Source organism: Bombina bombina, chromosome 6 (genome assembly GCF_027579735.1).
Source record: "Bombina bombina isolate aBomBom1 chromosome 6, aBomBom1.pri, whole genome shotgun sequence".
Taxonomy (NCBI): Eukaryota; Metazoa; Chordata; class Amphibia; order Anura; family Bombinatoridae; genus Bombina; species Bombina bombina.
The window spans coordinates 656,404,908-656,421,392 of record NC_069504.1 but is presented as its reverse complement, the minus strand read 5'-3'; the positions used below and the strand labels follow the sequence as shown (position 1 = coordinate 656,421,392).

General features: G+C 37.3%; 1 long non-coding RNA gene across 1 annotated transcript; it reads left to right on the top strand.

Annotated features, from left to right (window-relative positions):
• Positions 1–14,488: 14,488 nt before the first annotated feature.
• LOC128662191 (uncharacterized) lies at positions 14,489–15,982 on the top strand. The gene is made up of 2 exons (XR_008402718.1): positions 14,489–14,635; positions 14,850–15,982. It is a non-coding gene; the product is annotated as an uncharacterized LOC128662191 (long non-coding RNA).
• The last annotated feature ends 503 nt before the right edge of the window (positions 15,983–16,485 follow it).

The window sequence follows — 16,485 nt, the reverse complement described above, 5'->3', positions numbered from 1 at the left end:
CGGGCAGAAGTCTTCATCCAGACGGCATCTTCTATCTTCATCCTATTGACGTGGAGCGGCTACCTCTTTAAGACATCCGGCGCGGAGCATCCTCTTCAATCGACGTCTTCTTCGGAATGAATATCTCTTTAAGTGACGTCATCCAAGATTGCTTCCCTTAGATTCCGATTGGCTGATAGAATTCTATCAGCCAATCGGAATTAAGGTAGAAAAAATCCTATTGGCTGATGCAATCAGCCAATAAGATTGAACTTCAATCCTATTGGCTGATCCAATCAGCCAGTAGGATTGAGCTCGCATTCTATTGGCTGATTGGAACAGCCAATAGAATGCCAGCTCAATCCTATTAACACAACCAATAGAGAGTGTATAAAACATAGATTATATGCCTCTAATGCATGTAAGCAAAATTGACCTGCGCCAGCTTCCTGCTGCAGCTGCTGATCTTCTCTAGGAATGCACAGCTGTGCGATTCCTAGATTTAAATAGGCCATGTTCTAATTACTGGAACTCCCACCTGGAGATCTTTCTGTAGTTCCTATACAAGCTCACGCAGCTTGTTCCTGGAGTTTGGCATACTTACTGCACCTGCATATGCTCTCCTGATTCCTGAAAGCAAAGCAGGTTCCTGAAAGCCAAGCATACTTACCTATTACCTATGTATGCTCACCTTGTTCCAGAGACCAAGCATACTAACCTCTTACCTGCATATGATCAACTTGTTCCAGAGACCAAGCATACTTACCTCTTACCTGCGCATGCTCACCTTGTTTTAGAGACCAAGCATACTTACCTGTTACCTGTGTATGCTCACCTTGTTTCAAAGACCAAGCATAATTACCTGTTACCTGTGTATGCTTACCTTGTTTCAGAGACCAAGCATACTTACCTCTTACCTGTGTATGCTCGCCTTGTTCCAAAGACCAAGCATACTTACCTTGTACCTGTGTATGCTCACCTTGTTCTAGAGACCAGTCATACTTACCTTGTACCTGTGTATGCTCACTTTGTTCCAGAGACTAAACATACTTACCTTATACCTGTGTGTGCTCACCTGAAACTGTGCTTGCTGTACCTATTTGGTATTCTGTGACAGTCTTACCTATAGTACCCGCTGGGTATCCTGTGCCTGCTGTGAATCCTGTGTCTACTATACCAGTGTTCTTCAAACCAGCAGTTCCTAATGTACCTACTTGGTATCCTGTGACAGTCTCATCGACAGTACCTGCTGGATATTCTGTGCCTACTGAGTATCCTGTGTCTGCTATACCACTGACAGCTTTCCTCAAACCCTCTGTGCCATCTGTACTTATCTGGTATCCTGTGACAGTCTCACCCTCTATAACACAGTTCAAGCATCAGTTCCCACTGGACTTTGTTACTGCAACCTACTTAAGTATTCATAACTTTGTATGGGAATTTATAGTGTTCTGCCTTGGGCCCATGTTCAAACTTGCTGTTTCTGTGATCTTCACTTTGAACTACTAACTGTTCTTTTACTTATCATTCAGTAAAGCCTTTAAAGGACTTTTGTTATTCAGTGTATCTGTTCCTGCATTCTGAGTTCCAAACACCCTCACAGTTGGTGGTTTACTTGTGGAAATGGGAAGAGGTGATTTGTAAGTCAATTTCCAAAGTAGTCTGTATCCCCAGGGTAGTGGATATGGAGGATCCAAGTACTCTCAAGCAATCTGATAAGTGAAAATGAAACATGATCAGTACATTGATTTGCCTTGTTTATAACACTTGCCTACACAAGTACACACAACTAAGGGCCAGATTAAAAGTGGAACAGTAATTAACGATCTAGCTCGAGCGTTAATTGCGCTAGAAGTAAGCTTTTTGTGCTTGTCGGGTTGCACTTGTATTATGAGTTGAAAGTAAACTGTTTTCACTCGCACGTTAATCCTATGACTGCAAAAAGCCAAACTTAGAATGTCAGGTGCGCATTCACGTATTCCTCAAGAAGTCAATGAAGAAAAACAGTGGAAAAAAGAACTCCTTACTCTTGCGCAAACCCAATCGCATATTCTCATGTGCTCTAACCCGACATGAAATTATAAATATTTCACATACAAGAATATGCTTTATTTATTCATAAATACACATTTCTACATGTATCTTTTGTTTTTTGGTATAATATATATCTATAGAAAATATTCTGCTATGTGCAGAACATTGGAATATGAAATATTTACAGTAAATACACCGTTAAATTCTTTATTAAATAGGAATATTGCATTAATATGCTTTTACCTGTTTTCATCTAATTAATTGCAAAGGGCTCCAATGCACTTATATACTGTAAGTCTATATATGTGTACATATGTATTTATGTGTTTATATGTGTATATATGTTTAAACAAATATAGACAGACACACATACTGTATATATATAAAAATAAATATATATACACACACACATACATATACATCTCTAGACATGTATATATATGTCTGTATCTCTATGTTAAATCCCTTTGCTTGCCTTTTATTTTCTAACATTTTAATCCTCATATGTTTTAGCCCTTATAATATTTTGTGCACTATTTTTTTAAAGTAATTTTTATTAGATGGTGTTATTATGAGTGTAACGGTACTTTGTAATGTATCTTTGACACTTTTTAGTAGGGTTGCACCGATACCGATACTAGTATCGGTACCGATACCAAGTATTTGCATGAGTACTTGTTGTACTCGTGCAAATGCACCGATACTTAAACCGATACCTCCAATTCCTAGCCATACGCCATCTTGTGGCGTTTTTCAAACTGCATGTTCCCATTTCATTTTAAGCTGGAGTGGAGACTTAACTAAAAATTGTTCACTTCTGTTCTGCCAATACAAATTGCTGTTATTTGTATTATTGTACGTCAGAGCAGTGCTCCAAAAGCTGCTACTTTACAGCTGGAAGCCTACCTGGGAGAGATCACTGTACCTCATTCAGACAAACCCCTGAAGTACTGGGCAGTTAATAAACTGAGATTTAATGGCCCAAAAATATCTTTCTGACCCATGCAGTAGTGTAAAAAGTGAAAGACTGTTCATCTTAGCGTCAAAAGTCCTTACTGATAGCAGAAACAGACTTATAGCTGAACATGCAGAGATGCTTCTGTTCCTTTATAAGAACTTGCCACTAACTTTTGAAAAATTATTCTAATTGATAGATTGCCTGTTATACTGCTAGTTCTCATCCTAAACAATTGTGCTCAAAACATACTGTACTCTAAGGCAGTGTTTTTCAGCCAGTGTGCCGTGGCACACTAGTGTGCCGTGAGAGATCCTCAGGTGTGCCACGGCAGTCTGACAACAGTGTGACATTTTTAAAATTTTGCTTGTTTTTTACTCCCAGTGCTGGGGTGTCCCTCTTTCAAATTTTGAAATATTGGGAGGTATGTGACAGACATCATGTACAACCATGACATATTGATATTCACTCACAGACAATCATTATGATTGTTTGTGAATGAATGTCAATATGTCACGTATAGTTTGTAGGAGGCATGGCATCACAGCACAATACATACAGTATGTGTGTGTATATATATATATATATATATATATATATATACATACATACATAGATACACACACACACTGTATTAGGATACAATGTGTAATTTTTTTAAATTTTGGATTGGTGGTGTGCCACAGGAATTTTTAATGTAAAAAAGTGTGCCACAGCAAAAAAAAAAAAAGGTTAAAAATCACTGCTCTAAGGAACATCCTTAGCCAGGGCTGGACTGGGAATAGAAAGCAGCCCTGGGAAAATATGAAGACCGGCCCTATTGTCTGTTGAGTCAGCAGAATGCAAATGCCCCATTTTTCTCAAAGGGGATTACTGGGTACTCCTTCCCCAATATTATTTTCAGAATTAAATTATATAACTTTTTATTAAGTACAAATGTCAGATTGATGAGTTATATAGGCACCCTACAACCAAATTACATCCAGTAATCACCCTTTAAATTGTAGCTTCACAGCCCCAGCTGCTGCAGCTGTTATTTATTGTTGTTATTATTAATATATGTTATTGTAATATTTTTATTTATAAACATGTTCTGTGAACCCAGTGACAACAAGCACATAAAACTGTTTTATTATTTCATAATGTCTTTTGAGATACAGTTCATAATTATAAAGAAGCAATCTTTAATCATTAGTCTGTATTGTGCTTGGTAAACTGTCATGACATTAAAAAAAAGTATCGGTAATTGGTATCGGTGAGTATTTGAAAAAAAGTATCGGTACTTGTACTCTGTCTTAAAAAAGTGGTATCGGTGCAACCCTACTTTTTAGTTTCGCGAAACAGTTAACCAGAGCTCTGAAGTTGCGGTATTCATTCTAGCATAAATTGCTCCAACACTCAAGTGATCGCATTTACTTTCAATTCGTAATAAGAGCGATAAGTCCGACAAGCACAAACTACCATGATAAACCCTTTATAGCTTGCGCACAAACATTTGCACTCCACTCGTAATCTGGCCATAAATGTTGTGGGTCATACTTACACTTTTCTTTTATGGACACCAGCTTATACATTCTATCTAAGCAAAAAAGACTTGTAGGACCTGGGAATCTGCAATTAAAGATCTTGAAATAGTATGCACCTTATCAGGGGATAACATGACATTTTTGATAAATATTAATTTCCACAAGAGGTTTAATACCAAGAACAAACTCTGATTCATTATTTGGTACAGCTCAACCACATTTGATGACCATAGTCTTCAGATATTGAAGAAGATATATCAAAGAATACTGTCTGAGTTAGGAATAAATATATGTATATATATATACAAGTGGTTTTCACCAGGTAAGGGTCTTAATAGTAAACAGTCCCACAACAAATTCAATACTTGTTAGCGGAGCAACACACTAAACCCTGGAGCTATGCTCTATCTACATGTTCAGCCAGTAGAGAACAGGGAGAAAGGAACCACTAGACATCAGTTTTCTTTACCTTGGTCTGTGGCGTCTTCGGCATTGTTCTCCAGCATGGGTCTGCTGTCGCAATCCAGTGATGTCATACAGGTGAAACCCTTACCCAGACTCTCGGAAGAAGGGAAGAAAAGACCAAACTCAATGCCTGGTAAGTAGATCCATACAAAGAAAGAATGTTGATTCCTATCTTATAAAAATTAACTTTTATTGTGCCATGTTAAAACAAAAATGCACACATCAATCCTGGAGCAAACAAACAGGCGCAGCACCATCCGGCTTACGTGTTTCGGCTGTAATCATAGCCATACTAGATCTGCACACACACACCCCTTAAAAAGGAATAAAATGTATTCTATTGGTGAAAGCATGCCACGCCTCCAGTTATACTCCTGTCACAGATTAGTTAAATCACCTAGCTACAGACAAAACAATGTATCCAAATTACAGGACTGCAGCAATAATTATAAATCGAAACATGATTTGAAAAAATACATTTTGAAATTGTATACATATTTAAATTATCTTAGTACGATCGGTTGCTTAAATATTCTTCCAATGTAACCAAGTATACGAATGGCGTTACTGGCGGCACTGCTGCATTGTGTACCAAATTTTAAATCATCTGAAATAATTCCCAAGTCTCTATCTTCTTTAGTTACAGTCAGTAATGTACCATTGAGACTATAATTGGCCTTTGGGTTTTTGGATCCTATATGCATAATTTTGCTCTTGGTAATATTAAATTTCAGTTCACATTTATTTGACTAGTCTTCTAGTTTTTTAATATCACTGTTCATTTGATCAACCCCTCCTGGAACATCTACCCTGTTACAAATTTTGTATCATCAGCACACAAGCAAACCTCCTTAAGCCTACTTCCAATATCAGTTATGAACATGTTAAACAAAACAAGCCAAAGAACTGACCCTTGGGGAACACCACTAGTAACTGACGCCTCATTTGAATGTACTCCATTAATTGAAACCCTCTGTCGTCTATCTTTAAGCCAGCATTCTACCCACTTAACAATCTTAGCATCTATTCCAAGGCAATACATTTTGTGAATAAGTTTGTTGCTTGGGACGGTGTCAAATGCTTTGCTAAAGTCTAGATATGCAGCATCTACGGCTCCTCCCTGGTCTATTATTTTAGTTACATGGTCAAAGAAATCAATTAGATTAGTCTGACATGATCCTCTAGCGGTGAAACCATGCTGTCCTTTGTCTTCTAAGTTGTTTGTCTGAATGAAAGATACAAGTCTTTCCTTTAAAGAGTTTTCATTCATTTCCCTGCAATTGAGGTCAAACTGACTGGCCTATAGTTAGCAGAATCTTCCCTACTACCCTTTTTATGAAGAGAGACTACATTGGCAATTTTCCAGTCTTTTGGAACAACTCCTGTTAGAAGTGACTGATTAAATAAATCAGTTAATGGAGTAGCTATTACGGATCAAAGTTCTCTTAGAACCCTTGGATAATTATTATCTGGACCCACAGACTTATTTACTTTTATTTTTGATAAAGCCCTTGAAACCTCTTCCTCTGTAAAAAAAAAAAAAAAGTACTACTCACATTATTATTTACAGTAACATCCCTTAATAGAATCTAACTATCTTTACCATCTGTTGTAAAGACTGAACAAAAGTAATCATTTAAACAGTTTGCTATCTGTTTATCTTATCCACTACTCTATCATCATTCTTGAGTCTTACTATCCCTCTATTAGTTTTTCTCTTTTCACTGATATATCTAAAGAAGTTTTTGTTACCGTTTTTTTACAGATTGTGCTATTTTCTCTTCTGCATCAGCTTTAGCCTTTCTGATTAACTGCTTTGTCATCTTTTGATGGGTTTCCTTATCCTCTTCTGAGCCAGTGAGTTTGAATTTTTTATAGACTGTCTTTTTTGTCTTAACTGCATGTGCTATTTCTCTTGAAATCCATATTGGTTTTCTTTTTCTTTTACAAACAAGCCTAATACAGTGTTTAGTTGCATCTAGAATAGCATTTTGAAAATATTCCCACTGTTCTTGTACTCCTGTAATCTGTGCCATCCCTTTTAGAGATTCATCTAGGTATTTGCCCATGTAAGAAAAATCAGTTGTTCTAAAGTCAAGCGGCTAGATTACGAGTTGTGCGTTAAGGTAAAAAAGCAGCGTTAACAGGTCCTAACGCTGCTTTTTATGCCCGCTGGTATTACGAGTCTTGCAGGTATAGGTGTACCGCACACTTGTTTGGCCTTACTGCAAACCGACTTACGTAAATTTCGTAAACCCTTTTTTCTATTGGACTTCCATAGCACCGGTATTACGAGTCTGTCCTGGGAGGCCAAAAAGTGAGCGGTATACCCTATCCCGTCAAGATTCGTACCGCATTTTAAAGTCAGTAATTATGAGTTTTACACTACAAAGCTGTAGCATAAAACCCATAACTAAAGTGCTAAAAAGTACACTAACACCCATAAACTACCTATTAACCCCTAAACCGAGGCCCTCCCGCATAGCAAACACTATAATAACATTTTTAACCCCTAATTTGCTGCTACGGACATCGCCGCTACTATAAAAAACATATTAACCCCTAAACAGCCGCACTCCCGCCTCGCAAACACTAGTTAAATATTATTAACCCCTAATCTGCCGCCCCTAACATCGCCGCCACCTACATTATACTTATTAACCCCTATTCGTCCGCTCCGGACATCGCCACAACCTACATTATATTTATTAACCCCTAATCTGCTGCCCCCAACATCGCCGCCACCTACCTACATTTATTAACCCCTAATCTGCTGTCCCCAACGTTGCCGCCACTATTCTAAATTTATTAACCCTTTAAACTTAAGTCTAACCCTAACCCTAACACCCCCTAACTTAAATATAATTTAAATAAATCTAAATAAAATTACTATCATGAACTAAATTATTCCTATTAAAACTAAATACCTGTAAAATAAAACCCTAAGCTAGATACAATATAACTAATAGTTACATTGTATCTAGCTTAGGGTTTATTTTTATTTCACAGGCAAATTTGTATTTATTTTAACTAGGTAGAATAGTTATTAACTATTTACTAACTACCTAGCTAAAATAAATACAAATTTACCTATAAAATAAAACCTAACCTATGTTACACTAACACCTAACACTACACTACAATTAAATAAATTACCTACATTAAAAACAATTAAATAAATTAAATTAGCTAAATCACAACAAAAAAACACTAAATTACAGAAAATCATTTTTTTTGCAGATCTTTAAACTAATTACACTTAATCTAAGAGCCCTATCAAAATAAAAAAAGCCCCGGCAAAATAAAATAAAAACCTAGCCTAAACTAAACTACCAATAGCCCTTAAAAGGGCCTTTTGCGAGGCATTACCCCAAAGAAATCACCTCTTTTACCTATTAAAAAAAATACAAACACCCCCCCAACAGTAAAACCCACCACCCACACAACCAACCCCCCAAATAAAAGCCTAACTAAAAAAACCTAAGCTCCCCATTGCCCTGAAAAGGGCATTTGGATGGGTATTGCCCTTAAAAGGGCATTTAACTCTATTGCTGCCCAAAGCCCTAACCTAAAAAATAAACCCACCCAAAACACCCTTAAAAAATCCTAACACTTACGGGGAGAAGTCTTCATCCAAGCGGCAAGATGTCCTCAACGAAGCCGGCAGAAGTGGTCCTCCAGACAGGCAGAAGTAGTCCTCCAGATGGGCAGAAGTCTTCATCCAGACGGCATCTTCTATCTTCATCCTTCTGACATGGAGCTGCTCCATCTTCAAGACATCCGCGCGGAGCATCCTCTTCAAACGATGTCTTCTTCGGAATGAATATCACTTTAAGTGATGTCATCCAAGATGGCGTCCCTTAGATTCCGATTGGCTGATAGAATTCTATCAGCCAATCGGAATTAAGGTAGAAAAAATCCTATTGGCTGATGCAATCAGCCAATAGGATTGAACTTCAATCCTATTGGCTGATCCAATCAGCCAATAGCATTGAGCTCGCAGTCTATTGGCTGATTGGAACAGCCAATAGAATGCCAGCTCAATCCTATTGGCTGATTGCATCAGCTAATAGGATTTTTTCTACCTTAATTCCGATTGGCTGATAGAATTCTATCAGCCAATCGGAATCTAAGGGACGCCATCTCGGATGACGTCACTTAAAGAGATATTCATTCCGAAGAAGACGTTGTTTGAAGAGGATGCTCCGCGCCGGATGTCTTGAAGATGGAGCCGATCTGCGTCAGAAGGCTGAAGATAGAAGATGCCGTCTGGATGAAGACTTCTGCCCGTCAGGAGGACCACTTCTGCTGGCTTCGTTGAGGACATCTTGCCGCTTGGATAAAGACTTCTCCCGGTAAGTGAATCTTTGGGGATTAGTGTTAGGATTTTTTAAGGGTGTATTGCGTGGGTTTATTTTTTAGGTTAGGGCTTTGGGCAGCAATAGAGCTAAATGTCCTTTTAAGGGCAATGCCCATCCAAATGCCCTTTTCAGGGCAATGGAAAGCTTAGGTTTTTCTAGATAGGCTTTTATTTGGGGGGTTGGTTGTGTGGGTGGTGGGTTTTACTGTTGGGGGGTTGTTTGTATTTGTTTTTTACAGATAAAAGTACTGATTTCTTTGGGGCAATGCCCTGCAAAAGGCCCTTTTAAGGGCTATTGGTAGTTTAGTTTAATGTAGTCTGCCAAGTCTTGAGCACTAAAGGCAGAAGGGGGTAGTGCAGGTAGATAGAGGAGAGTGTTGAAAATGGAGAGGGTTTGAGGAGTGAGAAGAGAAGTAGTTTTGTTTGGCTAAGTGAAGGGCCGAGGAGTAAGAATAAAGAATGAACTTATAGTGGAGGAAATCGGGTTCAGAGTGGGATTTCCTCCAGGCACGTTCAGCAGCATGGGAGCATTTTTGTAAGTAGCGTGTTTGCTGAGAGTGCCAGGGCTGGAGCTGACGACGTGGGATTTTGCGTATTTGTGGAGGAGCAAGGGTGTCGAGTGCAGAGCAGAGAGTATTGTTATAGTGGGTTGTAGCAAGGTCAGGGCAGGATACCGTGAAAGTGTGGGGAGGCATTTTTAAATAAGGTTGGAAAGTTGGAGAGGATCCACAGTGTGCAGATTTCTACAGGTGCGGAGATGAAGGGGAGAAATAGGTTTAGCATGTAAATTAAGATTATAGGTGAGCAGATGGTGGTCTGAGATCGGAAATGGGTGACAGGTGACATGAGAAAAGGAACAGAGGTAAGAAACCAGATCGATAGAGTGTCCGTCACTGTAAGTAGGGAATAGGGTGGATTTTGAGAGACCAAAGGAGTTTGTGCCTTAAATAATATATCTAATGTCTTATTTACTTGAATACATTTTAGACCTGGCAAATATGTCTAAATACAACATTTGTTATATCATCCTCGGAAAATGTAGCTGTACCAGGGTCTTCAGCTAGTCAGCAACATTCCCATTAACCATCCACTCCTGTGATTCTCTGAAAGTGAGAACTTGCTAGGGAACTTGCACTGGTTAAAAGGGACACTCACTATAAATTTTAATTTTGTACCAAAATAATTAACATAAACATAGTGAGAACTATCAAATTATAGACCCCTGGAACTTCTAATAGGTCATATTTTCATACATGTAATATCAATTACAAAGATATTGATTTATGTTAAATTCTACTTATTGGCACAGCCTAATATAATGAATGATTGGTCTATAACATTCAACTTTGAATGTCTTGTTTCATAGGTTTACAAAATGGGAGTTTATGTTAAAGTTTGTATACAAAGGCCTCTATTTATCAAGGTCTGTCGGACCTGATCCGACAGTGCGGATCAGGTCCGACAGACCTCGCTGAATACGGCGAGCAATACACTCGCCGTATTCAGCATTGCACCAGCAGCTCACAAGAGCTGCTGATGCAATGCCGCCCCCTGCAGACTCGCGGCCAATGGGCCACCAGCAGGGGGGTGTCAATAAAACCTGATCGTACTCGATCGGGTTGATTTCAGGCGATGTCTGTCCGCCTGCTCAGAGCAGGCGGACAGGTTATGGAGCAGCGGTCTTTGTGACCGCTGCTTCATAACTGCTGTTTATGGTGAGCCTGCAGGGTCGCCAGAAACACGGAGCTTGATAAATATGCCCCAAAGTGTCTCATTTGTGTTTCGTTTTAACAATAATTTGATATTTGTGCCTTATTTGATACATTTTTCATCATATGGTCCTTCATGTGCTTTTCATGAACATGGAAGAATGTATAGACCTAGATGGATTGGAACAAGTATTGATCACAAAATAAAATACTTTCCATCACAGATGTATATGTATGTGCAACAGAAGAGTAATTCATGTGCCTGGGTAATCCTGACCTCTATGTTAAATCTATCCTCATACATTCATTCATATGCTTTTCCTTCATATGGTAGGATGTATGGACTTTGAAGGATTATAAAAAATTCTTTATTGTATCTTTGTTTTTTTATGTAACATATGAAATATAGATTGTATTCTGACATGTGAAAAACAAAAAACTAAATGAGTTGTGAGTTGTGACACTTATATCTGCTCTCAAAAACTATTTTATATATTATATTATTATATATATATCATGTTTAAAGAGACAGTCTATTCAAAATAAAATTTTCATGATGCAGATAGGGCATGCAATTTTAAACAACTTTCCAAATTTCTTTCATCATAAAAGTTCTCTTGGTATTCTTTGTTGAAAGCTAAACCTAGGTAGGCTCATATGTCTTTGGAGGCCGCCTCTTATCTCAGGGCATTTTGACAGGTTTTGACAGCTAGATGGCTCACTCCCATATAATTACCTAGGAGTCAGCACTGATTGACTAAAATGCAAGTCTGTCAAAAGAACTGAGATAAGGGGGCAGTCTGCAGAGGCTTAGCTACAAGGTAATAACTGAGGTAAAATGTATATTAATATAACTGTGTTTGTTATGTAAAAGTGGGAAATAATGAAGGGATTATCTATTTTTTAAACAATAAACATTCTGGAGTAACCTTTTATGTTTAATAACAAACTTCATATAGTCCAAATGTTTATTTTTTACTGTGGAATTATTCTCTAATTATGTTGTTATATTATTTATATAGTACTAGGTGTGAAAGAAAATCATGCAGTCAAGATGTTTGAAATAAGGATTAATACATATTTTAAAATCCAAAAGAAAATGAAATATTATCTTACATTTGTTTTTCATGCTATGTATAGGACAGATTATGGGCCCTCTTCACTTCACTGAAGCCCTCTCTGGCAATTACACAGCTAAATAAATTCATATATGTTTAAAGCCAGCCTAAACATGTGATTTAGGAGCCTCATTTTCATGCCAGCAGCCAAACACAAGCAACTCGCACAGCGGTGGGCAGCAATAAATAAATATATATGTACATATAAACACATAAACACATACATATGTATGTACATATAAACACATAAACACATAAACACATAAATATGTATGTACATATAAACACATAAACACATAAATATGTATGTACATATAAACACATAAACACATAAATATGTATGTACATATAAACACATAAATATGTATGTACATATAAACACATAAATATGTATGTCCATATAAACACATAAACACATAAATATGTATGTACATATAAACACATAAACACATAAATATGTATGTCCATATAAACACATAAACACATAAATATGTATGTACATATAAACACATAAACACATAAATATGTATGTACATATAAACACATAAACACATAAATATGTATGTACATATAAACACATAAACACATAAATACGTATGTAAATAAGCAATTACATATATATTTATGGAGAAAACACAGTCCCCCATTGACTTCTATGTAAAGGCACTTTAGGTGGTGGTGTTTTTTTTCTAACACCCCACATCCACTCACTTTAACCCCTTATAACTGTACTGTCCTCTTTATTTTTGGGGCAATTGGGGAAACTCTATTTTTAACCTGAAATCTGACACTTAGGGGCATATTTATCAAGCTCCGTATGGAGCTTGAGGCCCCTTGTTTCCGGCGAGCCGGAGACAGAAGTTATGAAGCAGCGGTCTAAAGCTGCTCCATAACTTGTCCGCCTGCTCTGAGGCGGCGGACAGAAATCAACCCGATCTAATACAATCGGGTTGATTGACACCCCCTGCTAGCGGTTAATTGGCCATGAATCTGCAGGGGGCGGCATTGCACCAGCAGTTCAAAAGAACTGCTGGTGCTATGATAAATGCCGACAGTGTATGCTGTCGGCATTTATCGATGTGCAGCGGTCATGATACGCTACTTCATATCATGTCCGCTCGCACATTGATACATATACCCCTTAGAGCAAAGTGAAAATGCAAGCTTGCGGTCACATATACTAGCCACTTGTAAGGGCTGGTTATTAAATCTCTTTGCGGGCGCACATTAAAGGATCATGAAACCACATTTTTTTCTTTTATGATTTAGAAAGAGCATGCAATTTTAAACAGCTTTCTAATTTACTTCTATTATCTAATTTGCTTCATTCTCTTGATATCATTTGCTGAAAAGCATATCTAGATAGGCTCAGTAGCTGCTGATTGGTGGCTGCACATAGATGCCTTGTGTAATTGGCTCACCCATATGCATTTCTTCAACAAAGGATATCTAAAGAATGAAGCAAATTAGATAATAGAAGTAAATTGAAATGTTTTTTAAAATTGTATTCTCTACCCGAATCATGAAAGAAAATTTTTGGGTTTAGAGTCCCTTTAAGATAGCGCATTACTTGTAATCTAGCCCTAAGTAGAGTGTCATAACTGGTTTTATTGGAAGTTTCTAAATACATAGTGGCACATTTAGCAGAATAATTTCACGTTGTCAACCAACATTATTTTTACAGTTATCCAGACCCTGTACTGAAAGACCCTTTACAATAAGATTTATAATGTGACTTGGTTATGTTGCACAGATTACTAACCCATCAGACATTGAAAAAACAGTAAAGTCAAAATTGAACTTTCATGATTCACACAGAGCATGTATTTTTTAAAAAAAACTTTTTAGTTTACTTCTATTATCAAATTTGCTTTGTTCTCTTGGTATCCTTTGTTGAAGAGTAAACCTAGGTAGGCTGATCAGCAGCAATGCACTACTGAGAGGTAGCTGAACACATCTGGTGAGACACTGACAAGAGGCAAACGTGCAACCACCTATCACTAGATAGATCCTAGTAGTGCTTTGCAGCTTCTGAGCCAACCTAGGTATGCTTTTCAACAAAGGAAATTTGAATATAGAAGGAGGTTGGAAAGCTGCATGCTCTATCTGAATCATAGAGGTTCAATTTTAACTTTACTGTCTCTTTAAATTTTGGATTTATGAATTCTGAGAAGAATAAAGGGAAGTATTGCTTGAAAAATCTTGAGAAACCGGTTATTACCTTTATTGACTAATACTATTACACAAGTTGCAGAGAACATAACAGCACGTGAAAGGCTTGAAAACTCCACAAGTATTTACTGTATATTCAATCTCAGGCCCAAAAAACAAAGCTACTTTTAAGCAATCATCTGTGAAATCATCCGAATCAAAAGGCTTTTCCACTTCATCGATTATCTCATTTTCCCTGTCTGTGCAGCATGTTCTGCTAGCGATACAGAACAGAAGCAGGACCACCACTTGTCCCTCTGGTTGACCTCTCCTCCTTAGTGAGTTACCACTTTATCATTCTCTTGATGTCTGAGAACTCTTTTTTTCTGTTGTGTGTACAGCTCTTAACATTTTTGGGAAATCAACTCTTGGCAGATACCGCTTGACTAATCTGTTGCCACTACACCATTTTATGATATGACTATTTTTATTATAAAAAGTGCATCAGAAATGTACATACAGAAAATAATTACTACCTTTTTTTCATTACAGATAATTATTTCTTAGAAGTTTAAATATTCAAGGAAACAATAATGAAAGAAAAACAAAAAGATAGAGGAGAAGAGCAAGGTGGGAAACACTACCGACAGCCACTACACATTTTTAATTTGACTGAGGGATAATCCCTGCTCTGTGATTAATCTGCAAATTGTAGCACTGAAGAACTTGTTTAATCTAGCACTTTCTGTGACATGTGAACTGCTTTTATTCCAGTCAAAACCCACATTTTAAAGGGACATGAAACAAATGTATTCTTTCATGATTCAGATAAAAGAATTACAAAAGTTTCCAATTTACTTCTGTTATCAAATCTGCTTCCTTCTCTTGTTATTCTTTGTTGAAGAGATATCTAGATAAGTTGCATGCACTTGTCTGGAATACTGCATGACAGGAAACAGTGCTGCCATCTGTTGCTCTTGCTAATGTATAACATTGTTGCAAAACTGCTGCCATATAGTGCTGCAGACATGTGCACGCTCCTAAATTTACCTTCCTGCTTTTCAATAAAGGATAACAAGAAAACAAAGAAAATGTGATAATAGAAGTAAATAAGAAAATTGTTTAAAATTGAAAGAACATTTTGGGGTTGTATATCCCTTTAAGCTGCCATATTAGTGACTTATTATTGATAGACATGATAATGGTGACATGAAAGAAAAATGACATAGATGTACTACATGACGTAATAATAGAGGACCTTGCGAGGTAAAAATTGAAATGTGCATGGGTGCATTTTATTTTTGAATGGAAATAATGTTGCTATATACTTCTATTAGCAAAAATGCTTCAAGTAAAGGGTATTACTGTTTTTTCAGTGTGAATCGTTAAGTCCAAACGCTCTACGTGCTGTAATTGTCTATGTTAAAATGAACACAGGTTCTGTTGTAAATAAAGTTTTTCTTATATACAAACAAAACAATACAATCCCAATATACACAAAAAAAGGCGCTTGGATACAGTCACCCCTTAAAATATTATCGATAACAATAAAAGGAGATGCCCCTGCTTTTTCAAAATATATACAATCAGTTTTTATAAACATTTATAATCTGTTTTTAAACTTTGGGTGTGGAATTGTAATTTTGCTGTGATTTAATAAATAAAGGAAATAAGTTTTATGATAACATCAGATTTTATCTTCTAGGCCCTAAGCACCCAGACTTAATAAACTTTCCATAAGCTTTATACAGTTTGTAGAATGGCCTTCTGCCTATATTGGAGTTCCCCAATGTGTATGCCTTTACCACCTCTAATGGAGGTTTATTATTCCATTATTTAACCACCCTTTCTGTGAAGAAGTGCTTCTGTTAATTACTCCTGAACCTTCAAATTCATATATAATAATTTCCTCCATGGGCAAACCATTTGTAAGGATAAGGAAAGTGCAGGGCTGCAGATTAGCCAGAAATGTCTTAAGGGTTAAGGAAGCAGGGAGGAGGAGTGTTTGTGGGCTGTGTGTGTGAGGTTTGCAACATTGTTGCAGGCCTAAGGGAGGGATCTCTACTTACGAATAAAAAGGGGCTTCTGGGAGTCTCAGGCCCTCTTTCCTGTTCCTGGCCATCGCAGATCTTCTCCCACCCTCCCACCCTGATAGCGGCAATTTTGATTAATGAGGTAGTAATTAGTT